The sequence below is a fragment of the Panthera tigris genome, chromosome C1, assembly GCF_018350195.1.
Source record: "Panthera tigris isolate Pti1 chromosome C1, P.tigris_Pti1_mat1.1, whole genome shotgun sequence".
Classification (NCBI taxonomy): domain Eukaryota; kingdom Metazoa; phylum Chordata; class Mammalia; order Carnivora; family Felidae; genus Panthera; species Panthera tigris.
Window position 1 is genome coordinate 167,217,455 of NC_056667.1, and position 24,002 is coordinate 167,241,456.

Consider the following 24,002-nt stretch of genomic DNA (forward strand, 5'->3'; position numbering starts at 1 on the left):
TTAAAGAGACGTGAGAACCAAGAGCTTTGAGAAATGTCAAAAGATAGAATTTAACTGGACTCTGAAACATAATTAGATGATAAGACAGGAAAAATAACGATTGCAGATAGCTTTTATTCTTGCATCAAGTACCATCTCTCTGAAATGTGTTATAGTGTAGGTGCTGTTAACTTTTCTCAAAGAGTTTAATTATATGCACCTACCAGGCTAAATATTTTGTATTAAGATACACTTGTCTGATGTTACTATTAACAATTACAGTTTACATGACCTTTTCTTCAACTTACTAAGTTTTATATAGTCAAAATTTTTTTGATGTCGAGAGGCATATTGTTTAAAAGGTACTCTTCACAGCAAGTAACTCATAACAGACACCTTGCAAAAATGTGTGTGAGTTTGTATATTTTTCAAAGATAATGAGGAGAAAGATTTAAAATCTGTTCAAATGTTTTCTGGCAAAATGTACATGAGTCGTGCCAAAAGGAATTGCATATTGCATGCCTTCAATCTGTTTTTGAAATATTTGTAGATACAGGCAACATCTGTTCCACTGGACAGAGATATACTGTAAGTGCTAATAACTTTGGAAAGCCCTGATTTTAAAAGTTTGTACTTGAAAATTAAATATTTTTTAAACAGATACATGCTAAAGCTCTCTAAATGAACTTCATTTTTTTAAAAAATCACAATAATTATAAAGAAAATATTCTACAAAATAAACCAAAGCTTAAGACTTAAGGAATTCTCTGAATGACTTAATCATGTGTTGAATATGTCTACTGGAAAAATATAATATTGCAACGCAGCTGTTAGGCATAGGTGGGGGTGGGGTGCAGTGTGGAGAGAGAACTAAGGGATCTATCAACAAATATATAAAACAGATTCCAAACTGAGGTAAAAGCAAAAACTATGTAGTCTTGAGAGAACATGAATGGGAGTTTAAAAATTCCAAGCGGAAGGAAAATAATGAAAAATTATCATTGGACAACAAAGCAAAGGGAAGTGATTTGGTGGAGGTTCCTGATCGCTGGCACATACCAAGACTGGACCTAGTTCAGGATTAGTAAACGTTGTAAGTACTGGTGGACCAGCACTGACCAGATTTGTCAGTTGGAATAATATTGTTCCAGAAAAGTCTAGGTCTGAATCAAAATAAATGAAAATAGTCACTTTATAAAGATATCTGTCTTGTGGTAAATTATATGAAATGGTAGAAATTTCTTTTTTATGGCTACAGGAGGAATGTCTTTGACAAGATGCTTATTGTCATTAGGCAGTATTTTTCAAATTTCAGGGAACTTTGCATTAGTGGATAATGAAATCCATTTGAGTTGATCATAACATTTTTAAAATGAAAAATAATACTTTAAAATGACATTGCATTATAGATAATAGGGGTAAGAATTGTTAGCATTTTGTTTCAAATGTGTATATGTGAGAAAGATATGAAGTGTAGTTCTTATTGTAGATCAGAGTTTTTAAAATGTTATATTTTCTCCTCTTTGGAGGCTAACCTAGTTGCAATTTGGTCTAAAGAGCAGATCTAAATCAGAGACGACACTGGGACAGATAAAGTCTTAGGTATCACAGACTCCTCTGAGGGTCAGAAGTGCAGGGAAACCAAGTAGACTAGGGACACATCTAAGGGGGATGATGGAGAGTGGGTGGGGTAGGAGTCCCAACAGTTGCCCTGTTCCTGCTGTTACAACTTGGGGAGCCTGGACTGGACTTTGGAGGAGGAGGGGTATTTCTATGCTCCTCCATGGAACATTCACCCCATTTCTTTGCGGTACACAAGAAAATAATAGCAAGGGAATACTTGGCTGGTTTTATGATCGACAAAGGACCATGCACCATATTAACCATTATAAGTTGTGGAATCAGTTTTCTAGGGTTCATAGGTATGAGTCACCCAGATGCTAAACATCTCATGTGATTTAGGAATTCGCATGCCTAAAGCAAGGAACAAAAACCTGCATATCCATTGAGTTGAAAAACCATTGTTGTGTAATTGAATGACAAATATAGGAATACTTGTCTTACCTAGCCTTATCAAAAAGTGAGGTGTCCAAAGGCTGGTCAGGATGGTTGATCACGGGAGGGGAACTAACTGGCTAAGAAATAGGTTAGGAGGGACACTTAATTTTCGCTGCACACACTTCTTGAATTTTAAACCATGTGCATTTTACCAGTTAAAAAATAATAATAATTTGTATCTAGGAGAATAAAATAAGTGTCGCGTTAGTGAAATTTTTAGATAAAGTAGCTCTCTGGGGGACACCTTCTTGGGTCTTTAGCCAATAGCCATTCTCCGGGATCCTTTTGGTAAAAATCCCTGATTTTTCTCCTGGTGGTAATATGTCCAAGCCCCAGAAGATGAAGACTAGCCTACACGAGTCAGGGATGGCAGGAAAAACCATGACCCTCAAGTGTGGGAGAGCCTACTCTGAGGAAGGTGCTGCTCCAGATGCAGAGGCATGGACAGAAGGCCCGAGAAAAGAAGCTGAGGCAATTATTACGGTGCAAACATACCTGCCAGGGGGATTCCTTCCACCCTCCTCCCTTGTGCTAAGCCATGAGAGAAAAATTATGCACAGCTAAAGCAGTAAATGTGCACACACACGTGTATGCACACATGCACAATCTCTAAACGCTGGCAATGATAATCAAAATTAACTCTCACAGACAGGTCTTCTCAAATGCACACATAAGAATACTATCAAAAATCACAAAACGTTTGAAGCAAAACTGTAATAAAAGGAAGCAACAAATAATTTAAAGAATCATAAATATTTTCATAGGGATATGAGAGGCTGTCTTAACCATGAAAAATAACAGGCTGAGTTATAAATCTTGAAAATAAAAAATAGTGGTTTTTAGTACTGAGAGAGAGAGAGAGAGACAGAGAGAGATGGACTGAATAGCTGCATAATTATGCTGGAAAAGTAAACTAGAGTGCTAGCCTGTTAAGGCAGTGAATTCTCCTATAGTACGGCCCAACACGACAGACAGGCGGCAGGGAAAGAAATATGACAGAAAAATCCAGAAGAGTCAACCCATGTGAGGAAACCATCAAAGTTAAAAGGGGTAGGGGATGCTGAAAGCTGAAAAAATACATCAATTTTCCATTTAAAATGGACCATGTAGTGCTAAGCAGAATAAATCAAAAGGACAAGTGCCTGGAAACACTTGGAAAAACGCAAAAGAGAAAAGAAAATTTGAAAGTCCTCAAAATATGAAGAGACAGAAGTAAAAAATTTAATTCCACAGAAATGAGATTGAGATAGACTTTAGTTAAAAAAAAAAATTGATGTAAAAAGACAGCAGAACATTTCTCAAAAACTGTAAAGGAGACAACTGTCTGAAACTAGAAGCTTATGCCAACAAAAATAATTCATATTAGAAAAAAATATTGAAAGAAGACAGGGAATATGTATATATGATAGAAGATTTGATAACTCTAAACTTTTTTTTTTAACTATGGCAAGAAAAGTCCAGACACTAGTGACAGCACAATGTAAATGAGATATGTGCTTCTACTGAAAGAGATTTTTCAAATTCGGTAAAAACAAACAAAATCTATATCTAAATGTGTGATGTTTACAAAAGCTCTAAGGCAACGTGCTATAAGGATATCTGAAAAGAGAAATAATGGAGAAAAATATAACAGAAAATTGCTAACAAAAAAGGCAGATTTAAAAATATCAATATCAGGCAAAGTAGAAATGAAGACTAAGCATGGAAAGGAAAAAGAATTATATAGAGATGAAAGGAACAATATAAAAATAATGTATACTCTTGATACTTCAAGTTCTTAACAGCAGAAATATATAAAATAAAAAGAGAGATAAATAAGTGAAATTAGTAAGTGCACAATCATAGTCAGAGATTTTAATGTATCTTCCTTATAAATTGACAGATCAAGTAAACTAAAAATAATTAAAGCTGTTTAGAATTCAAGAGCACAACTGGGGCACCTGGGTGGCTCAGTCAGTTAAGAGTCCGACACGCTCAGGTCATGATCTCACAGTCTGTGGATTCTAGACCATCGTCAGGCTCCGTGCTGACAGCTCAGAGCTTGGGGTCTGCTTCAGATTCTGTGTGTCCCTCTCTCTCTGCCTCCCCCTGCCCCGCTCTGTCTCTCTCTCTCTCTCAAAAATAAATAAACAGAAAAAAATTCAAAAGCACAACTTTCAAAATTGGTTTTATAAATAGTAAATATATAGGGAACTTTGTAGTCAAGGGAACATTCATGAAACTACCATTTTTCAGTCCACAAAAGAAAGCTCAACAGGCAAAATTCTCTGATCTCAAAGCAATAAAATCATAGAGCCATTCACAATTACAAAGTGTTTACTCTGTACCAGGTATTGTTTGTTCTAAGAGATGGTTGTTATATTTAGCAAATAAAGGTACAAGTGACAAGTTAAAATAGAATTTAAGATAGGCACTGAATAATTCTGTAGAGATTTTAGAACTTTTAGAAATTTTTAGAGATAATTAGCTTGCACAGCATTGGGGGAAAAAATGGAGAAACCTTTCTGTATCTTTCTAAGATAATTTGATAATCTTGATCCCTAAGCTAGACAAACATGGCCAACTTTACTTTTAAGTATAGCTGCAAAACTTCAAAATAAAAATTTAATAGATTAAATATAGCAGTGTATTAAAAGTTGCTTGACATCAGAAATGCAAGGAAGGTTTGACACTATAAAATGGTTTAATTAATTTGTTTTTTAAAAGATTAAAGAGAAAAAACCCACAAAATTATTTTAACAAATGTAAAAAGTCCATTTATTAAAAATGGCATTTTTTAATTTGGCAAGTACATAAGACAGTAAGAAACTTTCCTAACTTGATGAAGTATACCTATCTAAAATCAATAGTGACATATCAGAAAACCTAATGAAAAAAAAGCCCTGGTCATAGTTGAAAATGATAGAGAATTAAAGAAAATAACTAGGAATAAAACTAATGCAAATGCGCAAAATCTAAGGTAAAAACTTTACTGTAAGACATAAAAGGAGATACAATTAAATAGAGAAACACAGCCTATTAATGGAAAGAAAATATAGTAAAGGTAGTCATTCTCTGCTAAACAAATTATAAAATAAATATAATCCCGATTCAAAGCCTAACAAGATATTTTAAGTGAAATTTGACAGTCCATTTCTCAGAAAAGATGCAAAAAGAGCCACAAAATGAATTAACAGAAAAAGATGGAGACTTTACACTATCAAATTACCTAATATACTATAAATATATGCTTATATATTATATAATATTATATAATAATATATAATACATATTATATATAATACAGATTATATATAATACATATTATTATATAATTATGTAAGCATTATACACAATTATATAAATATTAATATCTAACATATATAAGTAGTTTAACATTGAACTATTTAATAAAATACTTTTTTAAAACTATTTTATTAATAGTTTTTAAAATATTTTATTTTATTTCTAACATCTTAATAAAATAAAACTGTTATATTAAATAGTTTACAAATATATTCCCCTAGAATGCTAAGGGAATGTATTTGTAATCTTGGAGCACATATATCTTACATATGGAGTACATATATCATACATATATCTTGAAAGATATAAGTGCATATTGTAAAAGAAACTATTGATAAATTTGACATTAATATAGAAAACATGTGCATGAAAAAAGAATGATATTTCTACCAATATTATTAATTTTTAACACTAAGAAATTTAGAATCTTCGGAAGAAAGGGCTCAAAACTCAGGAAGTTAAAAGTAGAGAGGGAGAACTACCAAATGTTCAAGGTCTGCTATATAACTGAAATCATACTAGGGGCTTGACATAGGCTATCCCATTTAATCTTAGAGAATCCTCATCGAACCAAGAAGGATATATTACTATGGTTGTCTTGCTGAGGAAGAAATCTCGTATCAAGCAATTGGCAAGGGTAGAATTCAAACCCAACGCTTCAATGCCACCTTGACTCCTGCAAAATAAGTAAACATTAGAAATTATACAAAAAAGTGCATGAGTGCTAATAGTTTGCTAAAATAGTAAATCAATTAGAATTTGGTAGATTAATTTGAGATGGAAATAAACAATTAAAATGCACTCAAAGGAAACAGTTATTTAGTACAGTGTATGGTAGATAACGGATAAGAAGGAAGCAGGAGCCTTATTCTGAAGCTGTTGAAATGTTTTAGGGTCACACTGGTAGAGCCTGCATGAGTCTTGTAGACATGAGTCTGTAAAATGTTTTAAAGTACTAAATAACAGCTTATAAAGCCAGACTCAGCTGTAAGAGAAATCCATTGAATCTACTTCCTTGGCTTTAAGTTAGGCTGCTGGTGCGCTGAGGGTTAGTAAAGAGTAGTGGTGATCAGCTAAAAATGCGACCTAAGACTGCCTCTCATGGAGTCATGTAGATTGTCACTGCATCTGTATACCTGCATTCTGAACACTGCATGCAGTGATAGCGTGTCTTGTGACGTTCATGGCCTACTGAGTAGAGACAGTAGAAGCCTTGTCAAAAGTGTTCTCCATGAGGAATTCGGGGTCGGACTCCATTTTGGAGTATCTGCTGATTTTAAAAAGAATGGAATCTCTTTCTAGAAGATTCTGTTGTTCAAGTTAGCAGATAACAGGATTTGCTCAGTGCATCTTGCATTCTTTTCTAGGAATAATTTTGAAGTATTTATAAATGTTTGAAGTAGTGTCGGTCCCTGCCCTATGTGAGAGGTCAAGAGTTGAAGTAACTTCAGTCTAATACGTTTCCACCACCTGATCCCAGAAGCAGTCCCTTCAAAGTCCTGTAGTGTTTTAAGAGCTTTGCAATGAATATGGCCATTCAAATGATAGGATTGGAGGTGCCTAGAGTAAGGCCGCGGCTCAGCATGCTAACTACAACACTAAAATGTGCCCAGTAGTCTCTTCCTTATAAGCCTGTGATTTGATGTCTGCCTCAAATTTTGTTTGCTTTCATCCAGTGAAAATAGCAACTCCCATTTGGCCCGGGCTTGGCAAGCATATGGCTCTTCCCAGTCTCTTACGGGACTTAATTCTGCATCCATACCAGTGGGATTGGCTTTCACATGAACTAACTAACAGCCTAGATTCCAAGTACTGCTCCCTCTGACTGTTCCCATGTTTGCTGAGTTCCCAGTCCCTCTCTTTGAAAAGGAACATCTTTCACAGATGTGAACAATTCCCCACTAATAAATTAGGGGGAATTATCTGCATTGAACAAAAGGGGAGAATTTAAATATCAGTGTTTGGTTATTATGGAACATAATCTCCCTACTATAAACATGTAAAAATATTCATTGTGATGGGTTGTAAAAATCCTTTTAAAATTTATATTGTTTGCTACGGCCAAAAGAAATCTTAGCTGTTTCTACTTTGGACATTTGAGTTAGAATGTAACATTTGTGGGTAAACATCATCTTAGCCAGATGAAGGCTGCTGCCTGGTAATGAAACAGTTTTCCACTGGAAAAAAAAAAAAAATTGGACCGTAAATGTAAAATAATGTGCTTATATATTTGTGAGATTAAAGCCATCTAAAAACAGGAGAAAAGAATGAAAAGAGTGAATCTAAGTTTTTCTCCTCTAATAAAGACCTGTAAACTAGAAATCTTTGTTTTCCTCTTTGAAAATACATTCTAGTGCCTTGAGTGTTTTGTGTGTGGTTTTTTTTTTTTTTTTTTCCTCAACACATAATTGATTCCTGGAATGGCATTCACTTTGAGTGTGGACAGTTGTGCCTTTGGGACAGAAGCAGTTGTTTCTACCTTTGTCATTTTGAACAACAGTGATAGTTGGAGACTATTTTTTCCCAAAATTACCACTTAAGAGACCTAGAAAACTGAGCAGTGTCATTTTGTATGTTTATAAAAGACAAATCAGTCTTTCTACTATAAACCAAGTAGAGGAAAAAGACAATTGAACTAATGGCATTTTTATCCCTGGGAATATACAGCGTCATTAAAAATAGAAGCATATAAAATATTTAAGGATACAGTGAAAATGGTGGTGTGTTGAAATTTTTGAAAAAGATTTTTAAAATAGGGAAAATTTTGGGGGCGCCTGGGTGGCTCAGTTGGTTAAGCATCCGACTTCGGCTCCGGTCATGATCTCTCGGTCCGTGAGTTCGAGCCCCACGTCGGGCTCTGTGCTGACAGCCCGGAGCCTGGAGCCTGCTTCAGATTCTGTGTCTCCCTCTCTCTCTGACCCTCCCCCATTCATGCTCTGTCTCTCTCTGTCTCAAAAATAAATAAACATTAAAAAAAATTTAAAAATAAATAAATAAATAAATAAAATAGGGAAAATTTTTGCAGACTAGCAAAAAAAAAAATAATGGAACTCTTTTTTTAAAAAAAGACTACAGATAGAAAAACTTTTCAATGTATTTTTCTTATGTGTTTTCTTTTTGAGAAGAGGTCTTGTGTAAAAGAACAGAATGTGCCTCACATAACCAGTGAGTACTGGAAAAGATAGATTATGTATTAATTGATGATTAAGTAACTTATTCTCTTAGCTGTAATTATAAATCACCATTTTTCTTTACAATTGATTCATAATTCTCATGAGCCAAGATGGAGAATCTATCCAGCTATAGATAAAAATTCAAAATCATGTAACTTGAAGGAAGCAAATATATAAACATCATGGCTGGAAAAAAACCCAAAAACTAAGGATCAGTTAAGTGTAATTTAAGTATGAATATACATCTAGTATATATTTTTTTCTTTTTCTTCCCCAGAGTTTGCATGTAGATTTAGTGATTATGAAATGAACATGACTAGTAAGGACCTAACTCCATATAGTACAATGAAATATATTTATAAGCAATAAATTATTTCAGTGCACTCATGAGAATGTGTACCATTTAGCGTTAAACTGAACTTTCGTTAAACACAAAATTTGGTAATGTTGTATTTGTTAAACAACCTATAGTAAGGTTTGTTGTGTTTGTTAATTATTAATGTTTTACCAAATTTATTTGATAAGAACTTTTATCATTGTCTTCAAGTTAGAATTCTAACCTACATACTAAACTTTATTTTAAATTATCCCATCATTTTTATGATACCATTATCAGTATTCCAAATCCTTGAAAGCTTCCAAATTTAGTCTTTTTAAACCTGAAACTTGTTTACCTAAGTATTTGAAAAAATGAGAAACAAAAAAAGGCAATTATTGTGTTGGCAAATTATTCAAATTTTTACACAATTTAAAAACTATTTATAAAAAATTTAGTTAGAATGTTGACCTTCCTATAATTAAAAATGTTAAGATATCCTAAAAAATATTATAGCTTTCTTTCAAAATGTTTTCAGAGGATTTTGTTATGTGGTTAAATAATTTTTCTATTAGAAAAATAATATATTAAATCTTAACCTAAATGTACAAGGCATTAAGAAGTAGCAATATCATTCATAAAAGAATTCACTATAAATTACCTAAATATATTTTTCCTACTGCATTTCCAATTAAACCTGAAAAAAATCAATCTGCACACAATTTTTAGAAGTTCAACTATTCAATAATGTATCATAAAGATGTATTTTTCTCACATCATGCTCACAAAATCAGCATGAGCTATTATATCCCCTCTCTGCATAAGAGAAAATGGAAATCCAATGAGGTCATGCCTTTGCCTCATCAGATGCAAAACAGGTTTATTGTCCATGTTTTCTAGTTTACTGATATTTTCATTTCAAAGAAGCTCATATTCTCAGTTACATACTTGAAATAACCACAGTCTAGAAAAAAAAGTTTAAATTAAAATGAAATGACCTTTAATGTGGGTATTAAATTTCTGATGATCACCATCATCAAATGCATTATCATTTCCATAGGAGCACGTGAACAGAATACAAGCTGGCAAATATTTTGTGCAGAAAGATATTTTAAGCTCATAAACAAGGTATTATGTGTTCCACTAGAACTTTTTTTCTATATCTAGATTATTTTTGTCTTTTTTAAGTTTTTTTTTTTTTTTGGAGAGAGATTGAGAGAGAGAGTGTAAGGGGAAGAGAGAGAGGGAGAGAGAATCTCAAGCAGACTCCACAGGATCAGCACAGAGCCCAATGCAAGGCTCGAACTCACAAACCATGAAATCATTAACTGTGCTGAAACCAAGAGTAGGATGTTTCACCCACCCTGAGCCACCCAGGAGCCCCTATATCTAGATTATTTTTAATGATAAAGCTTAAAGTATATAACTGAACCCTAACATAGTATTTAACAATGTAAAAAATCTCTTCATATATGAATCAACTAGGAACAGTTTTATTTGTGTAGAAGAGTGCCTGATAAGATAAGCCTTTTTTTATTAAGCAAAAAATGTCACATTTGAGCCAATATTGAAGAGGTGTATGAAGGAAAATGGCTAAGTGGATATGCATTTGCAAAAGGACTGTGAACATAAGGTAACAGGGAGTAGTGGGATAGGTAAGGAAAAATGAACATATATGCCTTCAAGCACAAACGCTTCAAAATTCTGTGCTAAGATTGACAACTCAAGCTAAACAAGGGTTTTCTTCAAATGGTAACCAGCAGTTTGCAACCATTGTGTAAGTGGAATTCAGAAAATATAAGTAGCCTTGGAGCATTTATTCTTTGTTTCAAGAGTTACTGGACCAGCTCCTCCTATTTTACAAATGCCAGTCGGACCCAGGTACTCGTGGGAAGAATGTAAAACATTGAATTTTTGGTTTGATAAAGGCTGCTACTTTTTTTTTTTTAATGTTTTTTATTCATTTTTGAGACAGAGAGAGACAGAGCATGAACAGGGGAGGAGCAGAGAGAGAGGGAGACACAGAATCCGAAACAGGCTCCCGGCACAGAGCCTGACGTGGGGCTCGAACTCACAGACCACGAGATCATGACCTGAGCTGAAGCCGGACACTTAACCGACTGAGCCACCCAGGCGCCCCAAGGCTGCTACTCTTAATACCCTCTTGAAATGCAAGATGTCACAGAGGAGGAGGGAGAAAATCATCCTATCAATAGAGCTACTAGAGAGAAAGGGATTTCAATTAACTTATTCTGTCCTCAGGTCTGCCTGAGGGTTATTGGTAGAAATGCAGCCAACGACTGCAAAGAGGATCTTGCCAAGATATAAGGGAGAAGGAACTCAAGACTGGGACCAAGAAGCTCATCGGTAACACAGCTAAGAAACTCTGACCTGCCTTTAAGCCTCTTTGTTTCATCATTTGGGTACAAAAGAAGTGTTCTGCACATGAATGTGACTTTAAAAAGCTGTAGTCTGAATCCCAAGTACAGCATTGTGAGGTAACAAAGATTTAGTGATTGAATGAGAAAGGATAGTCCTTACTCCTCGCAAAGGAACAAATTAGAGTTGCAACCCTCTGTAGAGGAAACAGGCAAGGGCAACGGAATCGGGGACCTCCAGTGAACTCATCAGAATGTTCCACTGCTCCCCACCTTGTGCTCGGAAGCATCTCCAACAACTTTACGCTGAGTACGCCCCGGGAAGTTTGGACAACTAGCCCAATGATGTCTTAAGAGAGAGATTTTAGAGGAGGGGTCAAATACATAAGGAAAGAAATTAAATGTATCCGTAGTTCTGGCTGAAGAAGTGGGTCTTTCTGGTTATATCTAGCTCATTAAGAAATCAAGGATTCATGAATACATTGTTCAGTTTGGAGGATTCCAATTCTTATTTAGAGCTCATACTATGGTTTTTCAATAAAATCGTTTCAATAAATGATTTTAAACAACTACTGGTATTCAAAAAAGTGTGGGCACTTATCTTTAGAATATTGAAGCCAGATTTAATAAATAAAATCCAGTGATGAAGTTAAGACTTTACATTTGCATCACATATCATTTTGCTTATGCTATTTCTTTTCAGCATCACTGCACCCCTATGAATTAGGCCAAATTATGGGTTTTGGTATTCAGAACTCAAGCGATAGATAATGTTCGAAAAGTTAAAGTAAGCACCCAGGTCTTTTGGACGAAGTCACTGTGTGCAAAAATAACAGAGAACCTCAAATAAATAGCCAAATACACCTTAAAGGATTTTAGGATTAGATTAAGAGTATAAAGGGAATTCATATTTCTCTTCCTGTTCACGGCAGCCAATGTCCATTTCAAGTACCTTCCTCTTCACATTGTAGGAGCAGAAAGGGAGAAAGGAAGATGGCAATGGTGCCTGTCAAATCCCCTGATTCTCCTTCCCCACCTTTCCCAAAAGGTGGCCAAAGGCTCTTGCATAAAGTCAAACAGGGGCTTATTCCTAGTGAAGAGTCCTAGGCTTGCCTCTAGAACCTGCCTGCGCCTGAATTGATTCTCTTGGATGGCCTCTGGGGATTTTCAGGGTTTTTTATTTATTTTTTTAATGTTTGTTTATTTTTGAGAGAGAGAGAGAAAGATAGAGAGAGAGAGATGGAGTGTGAGCGGGGGAGGAACAGGGAGAGAGAGGGAGGCACAGAATCCGAAGCAGGCTCCAAGCTCTGAGCTATCAGCACAGGGTGCTCGAACTCACAAACCTTGAGATCGTGACCTGAGCCAAAGTCAGAGGTTAACCAACTGAGTTCCACCCCACTTCACCCCTCCCCTTACCCCATGGGTATCTTCATTTTTAACAGCCTTCTCAAGGGTTAGTCTGCACACTAACCTGTAAGGATCACTGCCTACCTACTCCTTTCAAGGACTGCCTTACATATTAAAGTCCTAGTGTTAGAGTTTTTTGATTAACATTTTTAATATCATATTATTTGTTTATAAAACCCTAATCAATCAGTCTGTGTTTAAGTCATTATGAATCACAGAAAATTGCTCTTTGCATTTTTCCATTTCCTATAGTTAATTGACCAGAAGTGGATCTGCTTATGAATGGCTTTTGAAATAAAAAGCATACTGTTTTTAAACATATCCCTTTTTTCAACTATTAAAATATGGTATAGCTGAGAAAAACATACAAAACATCAAAAGAGAGGTCAACATTGAAATTAGAATCTTATAATGAAATAGTATGGAATATTTGCATGTGGTCTGTTTGGTCTAATGCCTCCAGAGTCTCGGTTACTCTCTTTCATTAAGTCAGACAGTTACCACAGTGCTATTTAGATCTTACCCAATTCTGATAAAAGGCACTTCGGTTAAAGAAGATTGAAAAATTTGAGCTTAGGTACATTTTTTCTTTAGGATAATGCTTGGGGAAAACAATACTTTAGAAACTATCTATGAAATATTACTAAATGTAAATGAAAACTGATAAATGAATTCATATGAAAGTCATTTTTTTATACAGAAGACCAATTTTGCTAATATCATTTATTTACTACTGCCTTCTTTTTCCAACTGAATTCTAATGATTCCTCTATCACATCCTAAGTTCTCACAAATGTTTAACATTAGGTCTTTACCAGTTTATTCCAATTACCGAGCTTTATATTGTCATAAAATACACTGGGAAAGACACCCCCATCCTTTGTTCTACTTTCTCAGTTTTGACCATAATCCCCTTATATAGATTTCAGATTCAGTTTGTCTGGTTCTATATAATAAAATTCTATTAAGAATTTCATTTGAGGGGCACCTGGGTGGCTCAGTCAGTTGAGCGTCCGACTTCGGCTCAAGTCATGATCTCGTGGTCTGTGAGTTCGAGCCCCGTGTGGGGTTCTGTGCTGACAGCTCAGAGCCTGGAGCCTGCTTTGGATTCTGTGTCTCCCTCTCTCTCTGCCCCTCCCCTGCTCATGCTCCGTCTCTCTCTCTGTCAAAATTAAACAGTAAAAAAAAAAAAAAAAAAAAAAAAAAAAAAAAAAAAAAAAGAATTTCATTTGAATTGCATGACATTTGTGGACTAATAAGGTTTATATTTGACATATTTCTAGTTTTGAGCCTTTTCATCCATAACCATAGCAAATTTTCACATTCATTATGTCCTTCAGTAAATAGCATTTTGTCATTTCTTTCATACAGTATTTTTTTCTTTCATACAGTTCTTACACATCTTTAGTGAAGTTCACTGCTATGTATTTGTATTTTTTGAGTGGTGTCTATTTTCTAAAAGATTTCATATTTGGTTATTGCTGATACACAGAATTATTTTTTGTGCCAATTTTTTTAAGTTTCTTTGTTTTGAGAGAGAATGTGTGTTCCTGGGCATGCAAGTGAACAAGGGAGGGGCAGAGAGAGAGGGAGACAGAGTCCCAAGCAGGCTCCACGCTGTCAGCACAGAGCCCCACGCAGGGCTGAATCCATGAAACTTGAGATCATGACCTGAGGCGATATCAACAGTCAGTCACTTAACACACTGAGCCACCCATGGGCCCCTGTGCTGATTGTTTGGTATTCAGAAACCCTTTTATACTCTCTTTTTTCATTCTAATGTTTGTCTACATATTTTATTGAACTTGATGTGTATTCCATCATCTTTCTCCTTTCCTATCATTATGCTGTTTTTTAAAATATCTTGGTTTTAATGCCTCAGCCCAATTCTTCAGTAAAATATTGAATAATAGGCTGACAGCATGCCTTCTTATCCTAACTTCATCAAAATGCTTCTAAATGTTTTGCCACCAAAATATTTGAGAGGGATTTTGATAGTTGTTCTTTATCGAGCTAAGATTGTTCTCTTCTATTCCTAGCTTGCAAAGAGTTTCCATGTAATAACTCAAATTTTGTAAGTTTCTTCTTTGGAAACTATTGAGATTATTCTATGTATCTTTTAGTCTACTAATACATCGTACTGCTCTCATGGCTTTTCTGATGGTAATCTTTCTTTATACTTCTAATATAAACCTTCTCTGCCATTATGAGTTATTTTTTAATACCAGTGGTTTTGATATGGTGATAATCTAAGATTTTCACACCAACATCCATACTGCATAGCCTTCTTATTGGTCTTCCCACAATTCCTTGTGTTTCCTCTAGGATATTTGCCACACACCTGCTATTGATCCCTCTAAATTAAGATCATGTTACTGAAACTAAAAACCAAAGTCCTTAACGGAGCTCATAAAACCCTATACCAGCTGCTCCCAACAACCTCCCTCAATGTATCTCCTGTCCCATTTCCTTTCCTCACCCCTCTCCTGACTGTTTCTTGAAGCAACCACATACAACTTGCCTCAAAGCCTTTACCCCCACTCTTTCTCCTGCCTAAAGTGCTTTTTCCCTGATATCTGCATGGCCACTCTAATTTTTTTATGCCTGCTCGAACGTCACCTCATGAGTAAAGCCTTCCCTATTGACTCTATCTAAAATAGTGCTCCCTTCTCTATTCCTATCCTACTCAACTTTATTTTTCTTCATAGCACTTGTCATCACATGACATATTTTATATTTATATTTATGTATTTATTTGTGGTTGATCCTCAGACAACTACAATGTGAATTTTATGAGAGTGAGCATTTTTTCCCATTGTTTGTATCCCCAGCAGTGAACATGCCTAGACCATAGTAGGTGCTCAAGAAAATTGAAGACAGTATTATGTTAGGTACATGTCTGTGGACCTGTATGAAAAAAACAGCATTCATTCATTCATTCACTAAATATTGCCCACCTACGGTGTGCCTAGACATGTACTAGACATTGAGCGCCCACGGCCAGGGTTCTAGTTTCTGAGAGTTACACTGTGTTCACTCTCACAGAGAGAAGTCCAACTGCTTAGTCATAAAGTGCTCTGGGCACCATTTTCAGTCAACAAAATGGTTGACTGAACAAAATGGTTTAAACCATTTTCCTTTAACAAAAATGGTTTTAATGTTTATTTATTTATTTTGAGAAAGAGAGAGAGCAAGCTGGGGAGGGACAAAGAGAGACTGAGAAAGAGAATCCCATGCAAGCTCCTCTCAGTCAGTGCAGAGCCCAATGTGGGGCTCGAGCTCATGAGCCAAAATCAAGAAGTCAGATGCTTAATCAACTGAGCTACCCAAGTGCCCCAAGGCAGTCCTTTCCTAATCCTGGCTTTGTGTTAGTATTTCCACCCTAGCTCTCAGACCACAAGGAGTCATCCAATGGGACTCCTTGGCCGCTCACGTGTAAGAGGCCACTTCCCTTACCCTTCCTTCTTGTGCAAGCCTGCCATCCTAGCCTAAGTTTTGTTTTTATAACACCTAACGTTTTGCCTCAGCTCCTGCTACTCTGATTTTCAGATTCTTCTTAATTTCTGGGACATGGGATTTCTTCTTGGATTAATGATTGGCTATTTATTCAAAACATGTGAAGGTGCCTGGGTGGCTGAGTTGATTCAACATCCAGCTCAGCTCATGATCTCAGCGTTCGTGAGTCTGAGTCCCGCTTCAGGCTCTGTGTTGATAGCTCAAGGGTCTGGACCCTGCTTCAGATTCTGTCTCTGTCTCTCTGCCCCCTCCCCTGCTCACACTGTCTCTCTCTCTGTCTCTCTGTCTCTTTCTCTCAAAAATAAATAAACATTAAAAAAAATTAAACAAAAACAAAAACAAACTTGTGTTAGCTTTTAGCCAGCATGTCCATGTATTGGTGAAAAGAGACCTTTTTGCCTTGGTAGAATTTTGTCATGGGAACTGAAATTTTCTTAAATATCTGAGAAACTGCTGATAGCCTTGTATATCATGAGTGGTGAATAATTGTGTAGATTCATTTCTGTGGCAATGCGCCCTTAGTACTCTGATGAAAAATAAAAATCCTGGTTCTCTTTGTATTGATTTTTCACTTCATTGTCCTTAAAAATATGCTTTTAAATGCTACATTTCTAAATCTTCCATAACTATTTCATGAGCGTTTTTATGAATTGTTGGTATTTCATAGCCCTGTGAGTGTAAATTTATCATTCCAAAGATCATATGTTATATTCAGTGTATCAGACTGGAGTCTTAGGCATGGGTTATTTTACTGCATCTCGGGGTGCCTATAAAATATGCTTGAAAAGGCTTTCACTAAAGATACCTTAGTATAGAATCTCTTAATATGAGCAAGGATAAAAATATTCAGAGAAGGTTAAAATGCATGGGAGAGCCCCAGGTTAGAGAAAGAATGCATTTTTAATTGAATATTTTTTTACAAAACCCAATAGAAATTGAATAGAGGAATTGTCTTCTGCCTTTGCTATGTGAGCACCGCAATGCCACTGGAAGAAATCCTTTCCCGAAGAGCCCAGATCGACTCATTTCATTAAACAGTTAGCTGAATGCATTCAGCTTTTAGTATATTAATATAGCCATCTTTCTCTGAAAGGGAATGCCCTGTGAAAGCTTTCTTCTTCTTTTTCTCCTTTTTTTTTTTTTTAGTTTCAGTAGATTTTTAAAAATAGCTTTATATCCAGAATATAAATTATGCAGGGGAAATGTCCAGGCATTTATTCTAAATAGCACAGTAATTATTTTGGAGACAATGTTAAAACTAGCATGTTTAAATTTAACAGTCACTCACATGGCTTATGTCTACATAATGCCAAAGTAGTAGTAATGAACATGTTCTTCCCTAGAACTGAGCATTAATGAATAAACCAGTTGAAATGATCTCTGCCATCTGGTATAGGCAAAAGAACGGACTGACTTGGTTTAATAGAAGATCTAAAGATTGTCCACATTATTTTTTACCATCGTATGAAAGCCACTTGAGGGTATTTTCTTAGCTTCAGAAATAAAATAAAATTATTGGTGTACTTAGCATCCCTTCAAAAGAATGTACTTGGGCTTTCTCTGTTCAAGTTCAGTAAGAGGTAGAATCAAGTACTAGTTCAGAGCCCAAAGTCTAAAGCCAGACTCACTATGTCCAATCAACACTTACTAGCTGTGTGATTTGAGAAAGTGACAAAGTTTCCTTTTGATTATCATAGTATAAGGTTGTTAGAGGATGAAATAATTATAGCTGTATATAAAATGCTTAAAACAGGGCCTGGCATATATAAATATATTGTAACTGTGAGCTGACTTGCTTTTTCTCTCTTATCCACAGATTATAGTAGTAAAAAATTGTTTGTCACAACAGTGCTAAATGCATGCATAAACATATAGCACAAGATCATGTTTATTTTATCTTTACTCACAGTTCCTTAGTAAGGGATATGTTGAAAATTAAGTTGTATTAATATGACAAAAACCATATTGGACCCATGCTGGTCTAGTATTGCTTTTTTCTAGATTTGATTATCAATAATCCAATCCTTACAGTAGCTATCAATTTGAGTACATTTTCTTTTTAAGGTGATAAGCAGCAAATTAATAGAACTATTCAGAAATCATATATTCTAGTTATCCTCCAACTACTCCTTCCCCCCCAAAAGATGAATAAAAACAAAAAAATCTTGACAAAACAGGAAAAAAATTAATATCTTGGACAGAAAGATTTTCTATTCATTTTTCAAGTTTCACTGTCCATTTCTTTCCTCTCCTTCCAACTACACAGTGTAGAATCTACATTTCTAAAAACTGGAGCTGGTATTATTACCACTAAGCGGAATTAATAACATTAAATACTAGCCACATTTAAGAAGACAAAGCTTCTTTCGAGTGTAGAATTCATGACACCTGTCTGTTTCATTTTATCATGAGTTAAAAATACTTTAGACAGTAATAGAATGACTTAGTTTAGCACCCAGAAATTTAAACATACCGCTCTTTGAATTAAGTGGTGGAAACAGGTAAAAAAAGTCTCCAACAGAAAATATGCTGAATATTTTATCTCTATCTTTTTCAAGACAATATAAAAAACTTTAGTTGTGTAACTTGAGACAATTATAGATAATTGAGATACAATTATAGAAATAAAATGCAGTTGGGATATACTCTTAGCACACTTACACTTATGTTACTTCCGATCAAGTACATATCATTATCTAGTACATATATAGAGCACATGGTTAGATTCAATTGAAAAGTAGTCCAACTTCTGCATAAACTTTCAAAATAGATTTTCTAGAATTTGGTTTGTATCATTGAAAAATTTTATCCATATGAAAATATTTTTGTTAAACCCAAACTCTGAAAGCAAATGTTTTTTTCTTATATATTTAGAAAAGTTCTTCTTTCCCCTTTCTTAGTACAGGGTATCTTTCATTTGCCCTATAGATACCTTTCCACTCTTCACTACCTGCTTCCTGCTCTGGGAGTACAATATTTGTGGACTATAATGGGATCCCTTGCTCATTAGCCTCCTTTTGGGTTTGGATAGTAAAGAACAGCAACATGAGGTCAAAAGGAAGAAATAGAGTGAAGTCTATGACACAGACTGATCCCTTTGACAAAAGTCACGGCTACTTTCAGGCAGATCTCTCACCTGACTTCCTGTCTCTGATTTTCAAGTACTACTCCCTTCCCTTCATATCCCTTCTTGTCTGGTTGATAATCTGGGCTCTGGACAGTTTCCCTCTGCTGTCCCTTCTTGCCTGGAACTAGTGATAGCTGTTACTAGCCCTGGTTACTGGAGTATCTCTTGTAGTTTCCCCACACTCTGCCCACAATTAACACCCCCTTTATTATATATATCTGCTATCAAATTACAATGTGAATATGCCATTTCATCACACGCAAGACACTCATCTGTACAGTTTCCTGCCAGGACCATGACTGATACCCTTACTTAAAAATCTTGTGAGGGGTGCCTGGGTGGCTCAGTCGGTGGAGCGTCCACCTTCGGCTCAGTCATGATCTCGTGGTCTGTGAGTTCGAGCCCCATGTGGGGCTCTGTGCTGACAGCTCGGAGCCTGGGGCCTGCTTTGGGTTTTTGGGTTCTGTGTCTCTCTCTCTCTGTGCCCCTCCCCTGCTCATGCTTGTGCGCTGTCTCTCTCTCTCTCTCTCTCTCTCTCTGTCAAAAATGGATAAACATTTTTTAAAAAAATTTAAAAAAAAAAGTCTTGTGAGATAATCCAAGTTACATAGGCAGGCTTTGCCCTGCTTCAAAATCATTCCCTAGAGGTGAACATTTACTCTGCCTGAAAATGGAGTGAGATACCTTCTATTCAGTAGATACCTGTTTTTAACAAAAATTTGAGGATTATAAAAAGTGAATGCAACAATGGTATTCATCATATTCTAATGGGAGATTAAAAGGATTTTTGTCTTTGCAAATAAATGAAGACACATATTGCCTAACAATACCATTCTGCTAGTAACTGTTGAAAATCCATTATCTATAATATGTAGGGAACAAATTTCATATTCAGCGTTCTCATAATATTAAAAGATTTAAAGGGGATTCAATTTAAAGATATACAAAACTTATAACTTATTTTTATGTAACTGGATTTTGTTGGTGATTGTTTTGTAGAGATAATGTTTTTTTTTAACTAAGCAATCAATTTAAAAAATATCCAGTGTTATTTGCTCATGTTTAAAGGCATTCCAAAAATGTACCTTTGTAGCATTATTTGTCCCCTCACAAGGAGTAGAATATCACAAGCTGACTCACATTGAAGGTGAAGTATCCATCTCTTTACATAAAACTGCCTTCAGTTTTTCATGATCAGAATTGTGGAGTGATAGAACTCTCATACTGACTTAACGGATGAACTGCATCTAAGTGTACAGTTTTAAGTCACTGTGATTCAATTCCCAGCTCTGTTTATCAGGATTGATATTTAAGTGATGGTGAGCAATGAGAATCCAGATTGAGTGGTAAGAAGTGGTTTTGATAAAATGTTACTAATACTCATAGACCCCAGCATTGGTCCCCCAAAAAAAAAAATCTATATTCTCTAATAATTAAATCTAGATAGTAGTTGTACGATGCCAAGATTTGGGAAATTATTGTGAAAAGAGAAAAATTTTGTATTAATGAAACCAATCTTTAAAAAATTGGTAATAATGACAGTGTATTTCTCTCAATTATTTTCTCATCAAGCTTCAAATTAGACTCAATCTACAGAAGCAATATCTATGTCTTGATAAGTGGGAATAAATCATGCTTACAATGAAAACAGAGCACAGAGAAGTTTGGAAAGAAAGAGGAAGTGAATTTTAAACATGGAAAATAATGTACAGTGATAGGATCAGAAAGAACAGGACATTTGTGTTAATAATCACCAGTTAGAAATATTTCTGGTTGGACTGTTTTAGGATTAATTTTTTTAACAGAAGTGTAATTGACCTACAATATTATATTTGTTTCATGTGTACAACATAGTGATTAAACATTTATATACATTATAAAATGCTCACCATGATAAGTGTGGTTACCATCTGTCACCATACAAAGTTATTACAACACTTTTTACCATATTCCCTATCTATATTTAAGTCCCTGTGACTTATTTATTTTATAACTGAAAGTTTGTCCTTCTTAATCCCCTTCACTTATTTTGCTCATCTCTCCACCTCCTTCCCCTCTGGCAACCACCACCATATACAGAAATAAACTCAAAATGAGTTAAAGACCTAAATGTAAGACCTAAAATTCCGGAACTGATGTTGACTGATCTTTTCAACATGAGAAGCCCAAATATGAGCTTTCATGCCACAATCTGCTCTAATGAATGTGCTGATTTGCTGATTTGGGGAAAAAAAGAAAGTCATGAAGGGAGGTTCACGGTTGTGCTGATTCCACCTGGAGACCATTTCCTGGCTGCAGAAGATAAAGCTAGAATCCAGAAAGAGCGTGGATTTCCTACTGACCTTAGGTGGAAGAGATTAGAGTACAGAGTAGCAGTTAAAAGAAGAATCTGCACGGCAAGTTGCTGAAGAGGAGGAGGAAATTTAGGGAGAAGGGCTGACGTCTTACATGAGTCCCCTATGACTCTTTTCTGAAGATTGCATATTGACAGTGCAGGACTATCTGGGGCTTACGAGAGAGTGATTGCTATGGAATTTAGAACGGAACACACATACCAGAGGCTGGGCTACAGCTCCATATATATATGGAAGATATCTATATATCTCTATGTACCCATTCCGAGAAAAAAAAATAGCAAGGAACTATACATCTCTGGTTTCCCTACTGTGCCAAAGTATCTTCAAACATGAAAAGAACTGCACCCAGGACACTCTGCTTCTTTTCCCACAGCCTGACATTGTTTCAGTTCTTACTTGGGAACACATCCAAGGCCTGGAGCACAAGGATGTTCTGTACATGATTTTAAATAAAATACTTTTATTATAAAATTGAAAAAAGGCTGGAGGAGGGAAACTTATCCTACTCATCGGCACTTCTATAAATGCACAAAAGACTGCATTGTGCTGTACCCAGTAATTATTATTAAGCGTTTGTATAGAACTTTATATTTACAAAGTGCTTTGTAGTCCTTTATATTATTATTCCTCACAGCAGCCTTATGAGGTAGGTTGGTATTGTTAAATCTATTTTACCCCACTTCAGGAGGTCGATCTTTGAAGTACTTTGAAATAAACCTTGAAGAATCAAAACCCTTCAGTGTGTCTAGAAGAACAAGGTGAAAAAAACCCCGTGGTGAAAGTTTATGTTAGAAAAGAAATCCCAAAGGGAGCCTGTGTGCTGGGGAAGGAGATCAGAGACCAAAACAGGAGCTGGAAATTACATCAATTTGATTTGGAAATAATGTGCAGCCTGAATATAGTGAGGTCCGTGGACTAGGCTGGTTACGGGGCCTGTTTTCTCCTTGGTTTTTCTAGAAAACTTGGTTTTGGGTATTGATAAATCAATTGCCAGTAAACCAAATATGTTTGAATGTGCTATCCGGATGAGAGTGGTGAATGCCCTTCATCTTCACTTTCTGTGTTTTTATACCATACTCCATACAATCATAAATGATGAAATCCTGGGCGATTACTCACTCTGGGTCCTGTTACGTATCCAAGCATTAACCAATCAAGCAGGAAAACAATTTTATTTGCATAGCCTTGGAAGATAAATTTTTATCTTCCCCCTCCCTTTGAAAAATAATTCATACTTGTTTGGAAAATTTAGAGAATAAATAAAATTTGGGAAAGTTGGAAAATCTCATCCATACTCCCAAGCCCAAGATGATCGATATTAAAAATGTCATATTTTCTTCACATTTTTGTCTAAGTATATTTTACAGTATTCTGATTATATAATGCTTACAATTTTGCAAATTCCTTTTTTATTTAACATCTTAACATAAGAATAACATTATTCTGTGTTTTGTATATCAAACACTATGGCCTGCCGCTCTTCTAAGTCTGCAGGAACTTACTGAGTCCCAGAAAACACAGAGATTTAACTTATTCTAAAATAGCATTCCCTTAAAAATAGCATTACTCTTAAAATCTAATATGATAGACCTCCCTAGTAATGGCAAAAAGCCGTCACATTTGCATGAAATGGATCATCAGTCTCGCAGCTTTGAATACCATCCGCATATGCTGATAACTCCCATATTATATGCTCATGTCTCTCTTCTGAATTCCAGATTTGTATATTCAACTTGCCCATTCCTCCTCTTCGTTTGAAGAAATCAGTCTCCCTTATACCCCCACTAATCTGCTCCACTAGGGGTCCTCCCAGCTGCGGTAATGGAAACTCTACAACGGCTCCAGTTACTCAAGCCAAAACTAAGAACCAATCTTCACGTCTCCATTTTTGTCACCCTCAACACCCATTTATTAGCAAATCTTCTGGGCTCTACCTTCAAAATCTAACCACTGCCCACACTTTCTACTGATACCACCAAAGTTCAAGTCCCTGGTTTCCCTCTGGATTATTGCATTCACCTCCTATCAGGTCTCTGCTTCTGATCTTGCTCCTTTAAATACTGCCACCAATCCAGCAATCCAACAAAATCCTGTTCAAACCTGTTAGACACAGTTCTCCTCTGCTGGAGACCTTGCAGTGGATTCCCATTTCACTCACAGCATAAATCTTACTTGGTTTTAAACCCACATGATCAGGGATGCGTGGGTGGCTCGGTCAGTTAGGTGTCCGATTTAGGCTTAGGTCACGATCTCAGTTTGTGGGTTCGAGCCCTGCATCAGGCTCTGTGCTGACAGTTCAGGGCCTGGAGCCTGCCTCAGAGTCTGTGTCTCCCTCTCTCTCTGCCCCTCCCCGGCTTGCACTCTGCCTATCTCTCAAAAATAAATAAATAAACAAACATCAAGAAA